General features: G+C 42.9%; 2 long non-coding RNA genes across 2 annotated transcripts in view; one reads left to right on the top strand and one right to left on the bottom strand.

Moving 5' to 3' along the window:
- The window catches only part of LOC130356512 (uncharacterized), a 147,233-nt gene that overhangs the window by 76,932 nt on the left and 54,993 nt on the right, over positions 1-15,308 (top strand). The window contains exon 2 of the long non-coding RNA XR_008888904.1: positions 11,660-11,724. This is a non-coding gene — a long non-coding RNA (uncharacterized LOC130356512). The remainder of the gene's footprint in view (positions 1-11,659; positions 11,725-15,308) is intronic.
- The window catches only part of LOC130356513 (uncharacterized), a 48,029-nt gene continuing 45,153 nt past the window's right edge, over positions 12,433-15,308 (bottom strand). Inside the window, exon 4 of the long non-coding RNA XR_008888905.1 lies at positions 12,433-12,507. This is a non-coding gene — a long non-coding RNA (uncharacterized LOC130356513). The remainder of the gene's footprint in view (positions 12,508-15,308) is intronic.

The raw sequence follows: 15,308 nt of genomic DNA, 5'->3' as shown, positions 1-15,308 counted from the left end.
TGTTTAAACAGCATTAGCCATAAACAGTGCATTTTTAAAATAATGTTAACATCATTGTTCATTTTCTTCCCACTATTTATGTATCAAACAAAGAACAAAATGTTGGAGTCAATAATAAACTTACATGGAATAATACACTTAGAAATAGAGTGCTGAATAAGTGGATGTTAAAATCTGTGGATGAGTAATACTAGAAAATATAAATAGTGGTACCAACAATAGAAATACTTAGGTCTGGAATAAGATTCTAAAGGCAGTCAGCACTGCTTCTAATAATCCTGACTTGTCATTATAGATTTGTTAAAAAGATTAAAAAAAATATTCTTCACTGCCTACAAATGGCATTGTTTCATCTGCTCACGGTAATGTAGTTGAAAGTACTTTTCTAAAAGGGGTTATCCACCATAAAGTGATTTCACTACATACCTGCCAGCCGTAATGGACATGCTTAGGAAGGATCTGTGCTTGTCTTGGGGCTAAATGGCTATGATGTGAGATTACCAGAAAGCTGGGGCTATATTTTTGTGAACTGACTAATTTCTGTTGGAGTTTGTTTGCTTAAACTACAAGTCTCATGATTCCTTGTTTATAAGTGAGATGTAACTTTTCTCCCTCACATAAGCCACCCCACTCATTGCAACACACCTGTGATCTGCTCAATGCAATAGACCAGTGTTTTCTGACCAGGGTGCCTCCAGCTGTTGCAAAAACAGAACACATTTTTGTAAAAGGTCAGTCTTTTTATTGTTGTCATGTATGCCACACAATGGAGCTGAATTTTCATGCAAGAATATTCAGTGCCAGCAAGGGAAAGATCAAAAGGCTGTTTGGAATCACCAATCATGTATAATTCCTCTTGCTACCTTAATAGCCACGTCCAAATGAAGTGATAGAGTCCAGACCTTTAGTCAAAAATCTATCACTAATACTCCAACAGTGCTTAAAGTGTACCTGTAGTTAACAAAGACTTTTTTTTATATAATGTGGATAATACCATTATATGTATATTTGTAATAAAAATGTGTATATTTTGTCCCTGCAGCTACTGCCTGTGTGAGGAGTCCAAATACAGGAAGTGTGGGTGGACAGGCAGGGCTCTGTGCAGTGAGGACAAGCAGGGCTCTGTGCAGTGAGGACAAGCAGGGCTCTGTGCACTGAGGACAAGCAGAGCTCTGTACACTGAGGACAAGCAGGGCTCTGTACACTGAGGACAAGCAGGGCTCTGTACACTGAGAACAAGCAGGCCTCTGTCCACTGAGGACAAGCAGGCCTCTGTATATCGAGGACAAGCAAGGCTCTGTACACTCAGGACAAGCAGGGTTCTGTGCACTGAGGACAAGCAGAGCTCTGTACACTGAGGACAAGCAGGGCTCTGTACACTAAGGACAAGCAGGGCTCTGTACACCGAGGACAAGCAGGGCTCTGTACACTGAGGCAAGCAGGGCTCTGTACACTGAGGACAAGCCGGGCTCTGTACACTGAGGACAAGCAGGACTCTGTACATTAAGGACAAGCGGAGCTCTGTGCACTGAGAACAAGCAGGGCTCTGTACACTGAGGACAAGCAGGGCTCTGTGCACTGAGGACAAGCAGGACTCTGTACACTGAGGACAAGCAGGGCTCTGTGCAGTGAGGACAAGCAGGGCTCTGTGCAGTGAGAACAAGCAGGGCTCTGTGCATTGAGGACAAGCAGGGCTCTGTACACTGAGGACAAGCAGGGCTCTGTGCATTGAGGACAAGCAGGACTCTGTGCAGTGAGAACAAGCAGGGCTCTGTGCACTGAGGACAAGTAGGGCTCTGTACAATGAGGACAAGCAGGGCTCTGTACACTGAGGACAAGCAGGGCTCTGTACACTGAGAACAAGCCGGCCTCTGTACACTGAGGACAAGCAGGACTCTGTACATTAAGGACAAGCAGGACTCTGTTCACTGAGGACAAGCAGGGCTCTGTGCAGTGAGGACAAGCAGGGCTCTTTACACCAAGGACAAGCAGGGCTCTGTACACCGAGGACAAGCAGGGCTCTGTACGCTGAGGACAAGCCGGGCTCTGTACACTGAGGACAAGCAGGGCTCTGTACACTGAGGACAAGCAGGGCTCTGTGCAGTGACAACAAGCAGGGCTCTGTGCACTGAGGACAAGCAAAGCTCTGTACACTGAGGACAAGCAGGGCTCTGTACACTGAGGACAAGCAGGGTTCTGTGCACTGAGGACAAGCAGGGCTCTGTACACTGAGGACAAGCAGGCCTCTGTCCACTGAGGACAAGCAGGCCTCTGTATATCGAGGACAAGCAGGGCTCAGTACACTTAGTACAAGCAGGGTTCTGTGCACTGAGGACAAGCAAGGCTCTGTACACTGAGGACAAGCAGGGTTCTGTGCACTGAGGACAAGCAGGGCTCTGTACACTGAGGACAAGCAGGGCTCTGTACACTGAGGACAAGCAGGGCTCTGTACACTGAGGACAAGCAGGACTCTGTACATCAAGGACAAGCGGAGCTCTGTCCACTGAGAACAAGCAGGGCTCTGTACACTGAGGACAAGCAGGGCTCTGAGCACTGAGGACAAGCAGGATTCTATACACTGAGGACAAGCAGGGCTCTGTGCAGTGAGGACAAACAGGGCTCTGTACACTAAGGACAAGCAGGGCTCTGTACACTGAGGACAAGCAGGGCTCTGTACACCGAGGACAAGCAGGGCTCTGTACACTAAGGACAAGCCGGGCTCTGTACGCTGAGGACAAGCAGGACTCTGTACATTAAGGACAAGCTGGACTCTGTACACTGAGGACAAGCAGGGCTCTGTGCAGTGAGGACAAGCAGGGCTCTGTACACTAAGGACAAGCAGGGCTCTGTACACCGAGGACAAGCAGGGCTCTGTACGCTGAGGACAAGCAGGGCTCTGTGCAGTGAGGAAAAGCAGGGCTCTGTACACTGAGGACAAGCAGGGCTCTGTGCATTGAGGACAAGCAGGACTCTGTACACTGAGGACAAGCAGGGCTCTGTGCAGTGAGGACAAGCAGGGCTCTGTGCAGTGAGAACAAGCAGGGCTCTGTTCACTGAGGACAAGCGGAGCTCTGTACACTGAGAACAAGCCGGGCTCTGTACGCTGAGGACAAGCAGGACTCTGTACATTAAGGACAAGCAGGACTCTGTACACTGAGGACAAGCAGGGCTCTGTGCAGTGAGGACAAGCAGGGCTCTGTACACTAAGGACAAGCAGGGCTCTGTACACCGAGGACAAGCAGGGCTCGGTACGCTGAGGACAAGCAGGGCTCTGTGCAGTGAGGACAAGCAGGGCTATGCGCAGTGAGAACAAGCAGGGCTCTGTGCATTGAGGAAAAGCAGGGCTCTGTACACTGAGGACAAGCAGGGTTCTGTGCATTGAGGACAAGCAGGACTCTGTACACTGAGGACAAGCAGGGCTCTGTACACTGAGGACAAGCAGGGCTCTGTGCAGTGAGAACAAGCAGGGTTCTGTGCACTGAGGAGAAGCAAAGCTCTGTACACTGAGGACAAGCAGGGATCTGTACACTGAGGACAAGCAGGGCTCTGTACACTGAGGACATGCAGGCCTCTGTCCACTGAGGACAAGCAGGCCTCTGTATATCGAGGACAACCAGGGCTCAGTACACTTAGTACAAGCAGGGTTCGGTGCACTGAAGACAAGCAAGGCTCTGTACACTGAGGACAAGCAGGGTTCTGTGCACTGAGGACAAGCAGGGCTCTGTACACTGAGGACAAGCAGGGCTCTGTACACTAAGGACAAGCAGGGCTCTGTACACCAAGGACAAGCAGGGCTCTGTACACCGAGGACAAGCAGGGCTCTGTACACTAAGGACAAGCAGGGCTCTGTACACCGAGGACAAGCAGGGCTCTGTACACTGAGGACAAGCCGGGCTCTGTACACTGAGGACAAGCCGGGCTCTGTATACTGAGGACAAGCAGGGCTCTGTGCACTGAGGACAAGCAGGACTCTGTGCAGAGAGAACAAGCAGGGCTCTGTGCATTGAGGACAAGCAGGGCTCTGTACACTGAGGACAAGCAGGGCTCTGTACACTGAGGACAAGCAGGACTCTGTACATTAAGGACAAGCAGGACTCTGTACACTGAGGACAAGCAGGGCTCTGTACACTGAAGACAAGCTGGGCTCTGTACACTGAGGACAAGTAGGGCTCTGTACACTGAGGCTCTGTGACATGCCCTCAGCTCACTCATCAGGATGATTGACAGTCCAGGAGCCTGAACAGAGCCCTGTTTATGCCACCCTCACTTCCTGTATTTGATCTCTTCACAGAGACACACAGTTAATGGCTGAAGGGACAGCTTTTTTGCCCAAAAAATATACACATTAGTATTATCTACATTATATAAAAAGCTTTTGTTAACAAGTACATTTTAATAAAATGCTTAAAAATATATATTGTAATAAGATTATATAATCACTATATGTCTCATACATTGGTCTCTATAGATTTTAGGCACCCACCCTGAAAAGGGGCTTTAGAACACAGCAGCAGCAACCCTCTACTGCCTGTCTAATGCCCAAAACAGTCTCATAGTTCTAAAGGCACCATAATGGCATCAGTATTATTTATTTTATAAAGTATGAAATTGGACAAGATGTTTCTAAATAATCAGCACATTAGATAAAAAGAAGAGTAAGAATATTGTCATAGGGGCTGGTTTTCCGCTCGTATTATTATCAGGACATAAAGTTCCAGTTCCACAGATATAATGCTCAGATGAAAAGTATGCTTAATGCAATGTGTTCACACAAAGCTTGGTTTCAGCTACGTAAATTTCACAGCCAAATGTTCTCTTCTGCTTAGATTGTGCGAGAATTCTTTTATTCAGCAGATGGTGAATTTCTGTGCTTCTTTTTATGTTTTTGATTAGCAGGAAAGTCTATGTATATAGGGAAAGTGCTCTCCGTGATGAGGTCAGTAACTAGAGCTGCTGATACTGAGCAATGGTTTAGCAATCATGGAACATACAATATGTGGCTAATTTGGCAGCGGAATATTGGGTGAACATCTTGTGCACCAATTCATCTGTTCCTCAGACACCTACAGATTATCTTGAGCTAGTAAACCCGACTCAGCAGTGTGCTGTTTCAGGATATTTTTTAATATATTTGGCTGGGAGCATGTTTAGCATAAAAAAATAACCATATTCACCTACCCTGATCCCCCACAGCTGCAGTTTTGGTGGCTCCCAATTTTTGCTCATCATTGCTGGTTTCTGAGATGTGTCATATGATTCTGCTGTAACTTCCCTCTCAGCCAGTCATCAGGGCCGCCATCAGGGGGTTACAACCCATACTCCTGTAAGGGGCGGAAGTTCAGGTGGGGCCGGACGGCCCTGTCTTTATTTATTTTTTATTTAGCTTGTCAGTGAGAGACTGTGTCTGTCACTCACTGACCACTGGGGGCCCGCCACTATACACTGCTCGCTGACTGTTTGACTGACTACGTACAGTCAGTCAATCAGTCAGAATCCTTTGATCCTTTGCTACTTACATCTGCCTTTGGGGACTTGCTGGCAGAGGTGAGTGACGCCATTGCAAGCGCCGCAACGGGATGTCGACATCCTGCGCGGCACGAGCGATGACGTCACTTATAGCGTGCACCTCTGCATGGAAGTCCACGCAGGTAGATGTAAGTAGCACAGGCCAGGTGAGAGAGTAAGAGTATGTGTGTTTTAGGGGGGTTGTGCTACCTAATGTGGGGAAACTGTGCTGCGCTGCCTAATGTGGGGAATTTATGCTGCGCTACCTAATGTGGAGAATCTATGCTATGCTACGTAATGTGGGGAATCTATGCTAAGCTATCTAATGTGGGGAAACTATGCTACGCTGCCTAATTTGGGGAATTTTTGCTACACTACCTAATGTGGGGAAACTATGCTATGCTGCCTAATGTGGGGAATCTATGCTACCCTGTCTAATGTGGGGAATCTATGCTACACTACCTAATGTGGGGAATCTATGCTATACTACCTAATGTGGGGAAACTATGCTATGCTACCTAATGTGGGGAAACGATGCTATGCTACCTAATGTGGGGAAACTATGCTGCCTAATATGGGGAAACTATGCTATGCTACCTAATGTGGGGAAACTATGCAATGCTACCTAATGTGGGGAAACTATGCTACCTAATGTAGGGAAAATATGCTATACTGCCTAATGTGGGGAAACTATGCAACCTAATGTGGGGAAACTGCTGCCTACCCAATGCAGATATATATGAGTTGCAGTGCAATGTTATGGCATAGTTTTTTTTTTTTGGGGGAGGGGTGTGTGGGTGCACAGGCACATTCTTTGCACAGGGGCCCTCTGCTGTCTGTGTCCGCCCCTGGTGCCAAGCATAGGCTGCATTCCTCTATCACCAGGCTGGTCCATCACCCGCCTCCCTCTCCGCCCTATTGCCCGCCCGTTTGCCGCTTTAAAAAGGAAAAAAGAAAAAGCGCAGTTCTGTCACTCCAGCCTGGGCTTCCTGTGTGGCAGCGGCTTAGCAAGAGGTTGTCTGCACAGGAGAAAAGAGGAGCGCCAGCAGCTGCAGGGGAACGAAGGAGAGGTGAGTGATTTTTTTTTTCAAGCTGTGAGGGGCATAATATATGATGGGGGGGGGGCAATATTAGGGGGATATTATACAAAAGGGGGCACTATGAGAGGATAATATACGATGGGGGCAATATGAGGGGGATCATATAGAAAGGGGAGTAATTTGAGGGGGATAATTTAAAATGGGGAGCAATATGAGGGAGGTAATATAGAAAGGGGAGCAATATGAGGGGGATCATACAGAAAGGGGAGTAATATGAGGGGTATAATATAAAAAGGGGAGCAATATGAGGGGGAAATATAAAAAGGGGAGCAATATGAGGGAGATAATATAGAAAGGGGAGCAATATGAGGGGATAATATGGAAAGGGGAGCAATATGAGGGGGATCATACAGAAAGGGGAGTGATATGAGGGGGATAATATAAAAAGGGGAGCAATATGAGGGGAAATATAAAAAGGGGAGCAATATGAGGGGGATAATATAGAAAGGGGAGCAATATGAGGGGATAATATGGAAAGGGGAGCAATATGAGGGGGATAATATAGAAAGGGGAGCAATATGAGGGGGATAATATAGAAAGGGGAGCAATATGAGGGGATAATATGGAAAGGGGAGCAATATGAGGGGTATAATATAGAAAGGGGAGCAATATGAGGGGGATAATATAGAAAGGGGAGCAATATGAGGGGGATAATATAGAAAAGGGAGCAATATGAGGGGGATAATATAGAAAGGGGAGCAATATGAAGGGGATATTACAGAAAGGGGAGCAATATGAGGGGATAATATACAATGGGGACAAAATTAGAGGGATAATATACAATTGGGTTCAATATGAGGGGGGTAATACACAATGGGGGCAAAATGAGGGGCATAATATACTATGAGGTAATGTGAGGGGCATAATATACTATGGGATAATGTTTCTGGCATAATAACACATGGGGGCAATGTTTGGGCCTGCTAATCTATAGGGACAATGTTGGGACCTCATACTATACAGCTGCACAGAGGATCTAATACTATCTGGGGCAGTGTAATTAGAGCTGGGCAGTATGAGCAAAAACGTGTATCACGATATTTTTGTAAGTGATGGCAGTTCCACGGTATTTAACGGTATCCCTCCCCCCATCCATGTGACCTGGGCGCCGCTTCTCTCCCAGCGGCCGAGGTGGGACATCGCTGCGGCCGGTGATAGGCTGACGGCTTTGTGACGTTCCCATCTCCAGGAAGCAGGTGAGGCCGGTGATGGGTGGAATTTGGACCAACGGGGGAACGTAGGAAGGTATGTTAAAGTTTATTTTGTTTATTTTTTAAGCCCAAGGCAACATTATTTGTAGTACAGTACAGATTTCTAGCGCCGGCGGCCCGCAACTCATAGGAGGGTGAGCAGAGGAGCGCTTGAGGGTGACATGATGTGGTGACAGATGTGGGGACAGTGCAGCTGATAATTCATTGGGGGGGGGGCAAAGAAAAGCAGAACAGTGCTAGCGGGTCACATATGAATAGTTCCCCCGATGTGGGGACAACGCGCTGCGGCAAATTCCCTCATTCGAGGGGGGGAGGGGCCCGACCGGTATTGCGGTATGGGCAAAATTCATATCGTGAAATCACAAATCAAAATTTCTGATGTCAGCCCTGCTAGTCATCGATTAAGGGGGATATCGCTGTGGCTTTTGATTGGCTTGACTGAGCAGGCAGTAACTGTGGGCACTAATGTGTCGCAGGAACTTAGAAACAGAGGTGACAAGCAGAGACAAGGGACAGTAGAGGGATATGTTTTTTTTCTTAGGTTTTACCTGTCCCCAGGCAGATATAAAAATCTTTCTGTTCCTGGACAATCCCTTTAAACTTAGGTTTGTGCAATGTGTTATGATATTGTGCTGCTTTCCTGAAGTTAGGATAACATATTGAGATAATGTGCCAGGAATCAAGATAAGACTTGATACATCTTTAATGTGTCACAGTCTTTCAAGAAAAAAATAAAATAAAAAATTGGTTCGGTCAATGCCTAAAACAAAGAATACATTGATTTTAGTGGAGACTGTACAATGCCTAATTTCCCCTATGGTGCCGCTGCAGATAATTTCTTACTAAACTTTTACAGCCAAGGTTTGCACATAACAGCTGATCGCTGGATTTACCAGCAGGAAATACTTTGTGATCTGCTTAAATCTTGATCTTGGCCAGTAATTGGCTGAGCAGGCAGGACCTACTTCGATATCTTGTCTCAGAAATAGAGGAGACAAACATCAGGAGACTTTTTTACAGCATTGCCAGAAAAAAAAAAAAATTTCCACCAGAATTTATGTCAGGAACACTTCAAACAAATAAGGGTTGTGTTAAGTGGAGAACCCCGGATAAACAAACAAACAAACAAAAAAAAAATAAGTTTGTCAGTACTTATTTGCTGCTGTATGCCCTGGAGAAAGTTATGTAGCTCTTTCTAATCTGACACACAGATCCCACCTGCCACAGTCTATGTCAGGAACTGTCCCAAACCTCCCTTGCTCTGGGCAGTTCTTGACATGGACAGAAGTGGCAGCAAGTAGCACAGTGTCTGATTGGAAAGAACTACATGGCTTCCTCCATGGCATACGGCAGCTGATAAGACTTGACGTTAGTAACTTACAACTATACATTTCTGGCATCATTTGATTTGAAAAAAAGTCTTATCTCATCATTAAAGGGGTACTTTGGTGCCACAAAGTTAAAAGATTTGTAAATGACTTTTATTAAAAAAATCTTAATCCTTCCAGTACTTATTAGCTGCTGAATACTACAGAGGAAATGATTTTCTTTTTGGAACACAGTGCTATCTGCTGACATCAGGAGCACAGTGCTCTCTGCTGACATCTCTGTCCATTTTAGGAACTGTCCAGAGCTGCACATGGTTTCTATGGGGATTTTCTCCTACTCTGGACAGTTCTTAAAATGGAGAGAGATGTCAGCAGAGAGCACTGTGCTCGTGATGTCAGCAGAGAGATCCGTGTTCCAAAAAGAAAATAATTTCCTCTGTAGTATTCAGCAGCTGATAAGTACTGGAAGTGTTAAGATTTTTTAATAGAAGTAATTTACAAATTGGTTTGTAGCACCTGTTGATTAAAAAAAAAAAAAGTTTTCCACCTGAGTACGCATTTTCCTACCTGACCCACACAATAGGATCAGTTTCATATAATCAAAGAGAAAGCCTTACAGAGGTACTATGGAGAAAAATGAATGTTGTTGTATCAGTTGGGGCCAGAAAGTTATATAGGTTTGTGAATTACTTCTATTTAAAAGGTTTGCTATGGGGATTTGCTTCTACTCTGGACAGTTCCTGACATGGACAGAGATGGCAGCAGATAGCACTGTGGTCAGACTGGAAAGAACTACACAACTTTCTCTGTAGCATACAGCAGCTGAGAAGTACTGGAAGGATTAAGATCTTTAAATAGAAGTAATTTAAACATTTGCATGACTTTCTGGCACCAGTTGATTGAGCACCCCTTTAAGTCTACTTTGATATTCAGCAATATTGTGGTTTTTAATGAAGGTACAAGGGCAATAATAGGCTTAACAAGGTTTTCCAGATTTTCAGTTGCTGGACTATAGGATTAGCCATCAATGTACTGACCCACTTCATTGATTTTACATGTCACTGTATTTCTGTACCTTTTACTACAGCTCTGTCCCATTAACTAGAATGGGGTGAGCTGCCAGATATGGTCTGTCACCGTTTTTTTTCCCGTTCAGGTTCCAATATTGTTGCTTGTAAACAGATTACAAACAGTTGAAAAATAATCCCATTGGTGTCAATGGTATTTTTGTTTACAATCCTTTCACATCCGTTTGCAACCTTTTGCACTTATTTCCATTTGTTTTGTTTTACGGGAGAAAAGACGGTCATGCAGTATTTTTTCTCCCGTCAAAAAAAAAAAAAAACGGAAGACAAAACAGATACAGTAAATTTAACATTGAAGTTTATGGAAAACGGATGAGCCTTTAATGCCATCCATTTGCATCCGTTTTTTCAATCCGTTTTTTGATCCGTTTTTACTTCTGAGCATTCGAGAACAAAAAAAATTATATTTTGGGGGGGTTATTAACTAAACAATAATGGATACATACGAATAACACCTGTTTGCATCCGTTATTGTCCTTTTTTCTTTAAAGTCCATTTTTATTTTTGACAGGAGAAGAACGGGACAGGTCTGGATGGCCGTGTGAACGCAGCCTAAAAAATTAAGGGGTTTTCCTCTTAAATCATTTTGACACTCACTCATAATATAGTCTGGGTTAAGATGCCCATTGACATCAGTTTTTTTTTTTGTGGGACTTCTAGAAATGTCTAACCCATAGGGACTTCCCTGTAGTTGCTATAGTCATTCATGTCTCTATTGTGGTATTGGATGACTGTAGAAGCACCACTTTGAGTTGACTGGGGAAGAAGGTTACAGCAGGCAGTATGTGGTCGAGCATGAGGAAATAACCAGAATCATTTCTTATCTACCATGTGTAATAATAACTTTATGACCTGTGGGCTGCTGATATATAAATCTCTACATAATATATTTAAATATGTAAATATATAAACTATATTGGATGAAACCTTTAAGGGATAAACTACGAGGTTCTTTATTTTATTATCAGTAAATATATGAGACCAAGGAATGTCAGTGCTGAATATTTTTTCTTCTTCTGCGCTGAACACAGTCTAACCACAAAGCCACAGGGCATTGAATATGAGTCATGAGCACTCATAAAAAAAGTGTCTTTGTGATATCTAGTATCAGACATTTGTATTTCAAGCAAGGACTTTTCTAAACAGAAATTCCAGAACACATAGCACGTTTTCCCGCTGACATGTTAGTTTAATCACTATGACACGGGGACTCTCCCAAATCCCCATTGGGGAATTCAAGGCTGCAGATCAGTGGGGGCAGTGGTAAAGTTATGAATATAAACTAATTTTTGCTTATGTATCATCTGAAAAGCGTGATGAAATGTAGCATTTCCTCTTAAGTGGTATTTGCCTGTGAATGTTAGATGACAATACAGACAATACAGAAGCAGTAGTAAGTAGCAACATTTTTGTTCTCCTTCTTCCTATAGGCAAGAGCAAAAGCGGAAGAATAATACTCTATGGGTCTTCAGGAAGACATCACCAATAGCCAAAGGTAGGACAGTCAATGTTTGCAAAGTGTCTGCTAAAAGAGAGCATAAATAAGTGGTAATGTTTGTTTCTGTGACATGTGCAATATAACGTTCAAGCTGTGGTAAAATGCCTTTCTTACTGTGTTCTGTCTGGCAGCGGCTGGGAGTTGTAATCCAAGGGCAAATAGTAAATTACAGCTTTCATTGGACATACTTTATCACCCTGGAGGAAACAGCAATGTTTGTTCTAGAAGTCAGACACAACTATTTTGTTTTTGTTACTTAGGTGGTGAAATGGGTGATGATCGCTGGCTGTGTCTTCCCATTTCCTTCCTCTCAACAGCAGCCGCACATTAAAAACACTTTCTAAACCATTTAAAGACAGTGTCGAACTGTTTAGACTATTAAAGAGGGTAAAAAGCTCATTGAAAGCTATTGGAAGCTTCATTACAGCCCTCTTGACACCTAGTAATTGGTTTGGGTCTCTGCTCATGAAACGATGACATTTTTTGACATGTCATTTCAAAAGATATGTGAAGGCGAACCTATAGAGAGGAAAAATAACACAGATTTCTACATTGTTCTCTATTGCTGCCAGTCATGCTGAATGCATATATGTTAATTCTACTAGACATTAAATGCATTCATTTTGCAAATATATATATAGAGAAATCAAAAGAATGGCAATTCTAGGCTTGGTTGGCACTGACTGAATTACATTTTTGGGTTTTGTTTTGTTTAGTTTTCCTTCTGTACATCTTGTGATAAATGTTCTTCCTCCAATTTAATCCAATAAGAAAAGGGTTCTGTAAAAAAAAAAAAAAAATGATACCAAAGACAAAATATGCTGTTATATGGCTACACTTAGGAATGTAAGAATGATGCCATGTGACATGACTTGTATCTGGTTCCCAAACTTTTTTTTTTTTTAAAGGAACAACAACAACAACATTACAAACGTTATCTGATTCCCAAACTTTGTAGATGCTAAAGATAACAGGTGTAGAACCAGCAGTCTTATCAGTAAATTGTACTATACTTGTACTATACAATCATGAGATCAACCACAGGAAAGAAAAGTTTTTTTTTCTATTAAACTAGTATCCTATTGTTGTGTGTTTTATTTTTTATGAGAATGGGGTCTTATTGCTTACATTGGGCTGTTCTTTGCAAGCTTGGTAGTGGTACAAAGTGTGTGGTCTCTGGGTCTGACTAATGCATTTATGTACTGTGACTGAAAATACCTCCTAGCCTGCCAGGGCTGACTGGGACTTGAGGAATGTGGTTCACATTCTACTCCTATATCCCCTCCCTCTCATCTCTTTTTTTTTAACCATCCAAAGTTAGTTATATAGATTTGCTTTCCTCTCATTCGGAGTTGGCACCCCTGTGCACTATTGATCCAGATCATGCAGTTTATCATCCATGCTGATTTGCACAAGAACTCCTTATTCCAGGTCCCCCCCTCCTCCCCAGCAGACTGACAGTTGAATGAGCTACAGAGAGAATGAAGGGGAGGGGGAAGAGAGAAAAATGAGAGGAAGAAGGAAGGGGTGGGAACAGAGGGGCCCATTTCCCCTTTTTTTATAAAAAAAAAAAAAAAAAAAGAAAAAAGGAAAAAAAAAAGCATTGACAGCTGGTTGTGTCGTAGTTCACATGACAAAGTGCTATGGAGACGAGCAGTTAAACTGAGGCCAGCTAGGAAGAGTGGTCAGCTGACTTCTCAGCCATTTCCCAGGTTATCAGCTGATATTGAGTAATCCAACAGCATACTGTGAGGACACTTACAGGAACCCAGGTAGGAGTCAAGCCATGTGCACTGATACTGTTATAGCAGCTATGTGCTCCTGTCATATCTCATTGTACCTATCAGATGTCTATCTTCCTATCCTGTGCTGCTGATTTCTTCCCTTCTTTTTGTTCTTGGGCTGGAGAGATGAATAACTTGGCTTTTATGTTGTTTCTCTGAGAAGTTGTTTCACTTTGCAGGCATTACACATATGCTCTGTATGTGTACACATTTTCGAAGCAAAAAAAAAAAACCTTTAGAAATCCCCTGAACAGAACATAACATGAATAGTTTGGCTCAACTAAGAAAATATCCAAATTCCTCGGCATTTGTTCCTAGCCATTAACAACTTACTGGAATGAGGAAGGTTAGACAATTTTCAACATGTCACTGGGGCATCATTCACCTCAATAGACAAGTATACGTAGTAAGAGAGGACTGCTAGCATTGTAACCTGAGATGATGCTTCCCATAGACTGGTTGGATTTAATAGAGCTGTTAATGTGTGGAATAGACCTCTGGTTGGGAAGTGGTTACTGAACTTTATTGGCGTGTGTTCAGAGAGAGTGCCCTCTTTTGGAGTAGCGTGTTATTACATATTTTGCTTTGACGTGTTAACCCTCTGCATATTTATTTAGGTCAGCTTTCAGTGTTAACTGCAAAGGTTTAGCTTGGAGTAAGGCTAGAATGACTGGGGCAGCTTACCATTTTATACCTCACTTATCCCCATCTATTACATTTTGGTACATGAAGAGCTAGTAGTAGATCTGTTCACTTTTTGTGTTTAGTCAAATAACAACCTGTTATTTCATGTTTTATTCCCAATATACAGATAAGATGAAGTCTTTTAAAGCATTTGAAAGGATGGGTTTCTGCAAAATATTCCATGCGTTCACGTGTAAAAAAAAAATGCCACCCAGTGGGCAGACTAGATGGGCCAAATCGTTCTTATACACATTCTATGTTTCTGTGTTTTTTTTCTATATTGAAAGCTCATACTGCTCAGGATTCTTGAATGGTTTAAATCAAAATGCATCAATTCAACTACTTTTCATTCCCAGTATTTCATCATATCTATGTGCCCTTAAAGAGGTATTCTGGGGACTAAAAAAAAAAAGCTATACTCACCTTCCCTACTCTCCACTCTAATGGGGCTTAGTCCCACTTCCTGGTGTTGGTATTGACACAAGGAAATATTATTATTCACTGAGGGGGGACATAGCTGTGTCCACTGATATGGATGAGTGGGTAATTCCTCAACACCAGGAAGTTCTGCATAGGATGGGGTTCTGTAAGAATGGCAGCAGTGGAAGAGTAGGGTGGGTTGGTACAGATTTCTTTTGTGAACTTTACAGCTTAAATAGAACTATTTAGAAAAAAAAATAAAAAATACATACCAGAAACATACCAACTCTTGTCCACTAGCTATGTTTGCTATTGTAGTGCAGCCTCATTCATTTGCATATGACGAAACTAGAATACCAGACACAGCTATTAGATAAGAGTGATAGGTACAAAATAAGCAGACCCCAATTTTTTGTGTTATACAACTCCTTTAATAGTTAAGTGGGCATAGGATTTATAATTTTCTCAATTTGTTTTGAAGAAGGAAGAAATTAGAAAATAATTAAATATATCCTCTAATGTATAACATCTTACATAGGATATGGAACATAATATAAGATATAATGCATAATGCGTATTTTATCTAAAATACATTTTGTTGCTATGGTTGTTACATATAATGAGGTCCTCTATAAATTAATGTTGTTGCTCATGTTGCTCAATGCATCAGACAATATTAAATTTCCTTTACTG

Source organism: Hyla sarda, chromosome 2, assembly GCF_029499605.1.
Source record: "Hyla sarda isolate aHylSar1 chromosome 2, aHylSar1.hap1, whole genome shotgun sequence".
NCBI classification, from domain to species: Eukaryota; Metazoa; Chordata; class Amphibia; order Anura; family Hylidae; genus Hyla; species Hyla sarda.
Note: the sequence above shows the minus strand (reverse complement) of the source record. Positions and strands in the feature narration are given on the sequence as shown.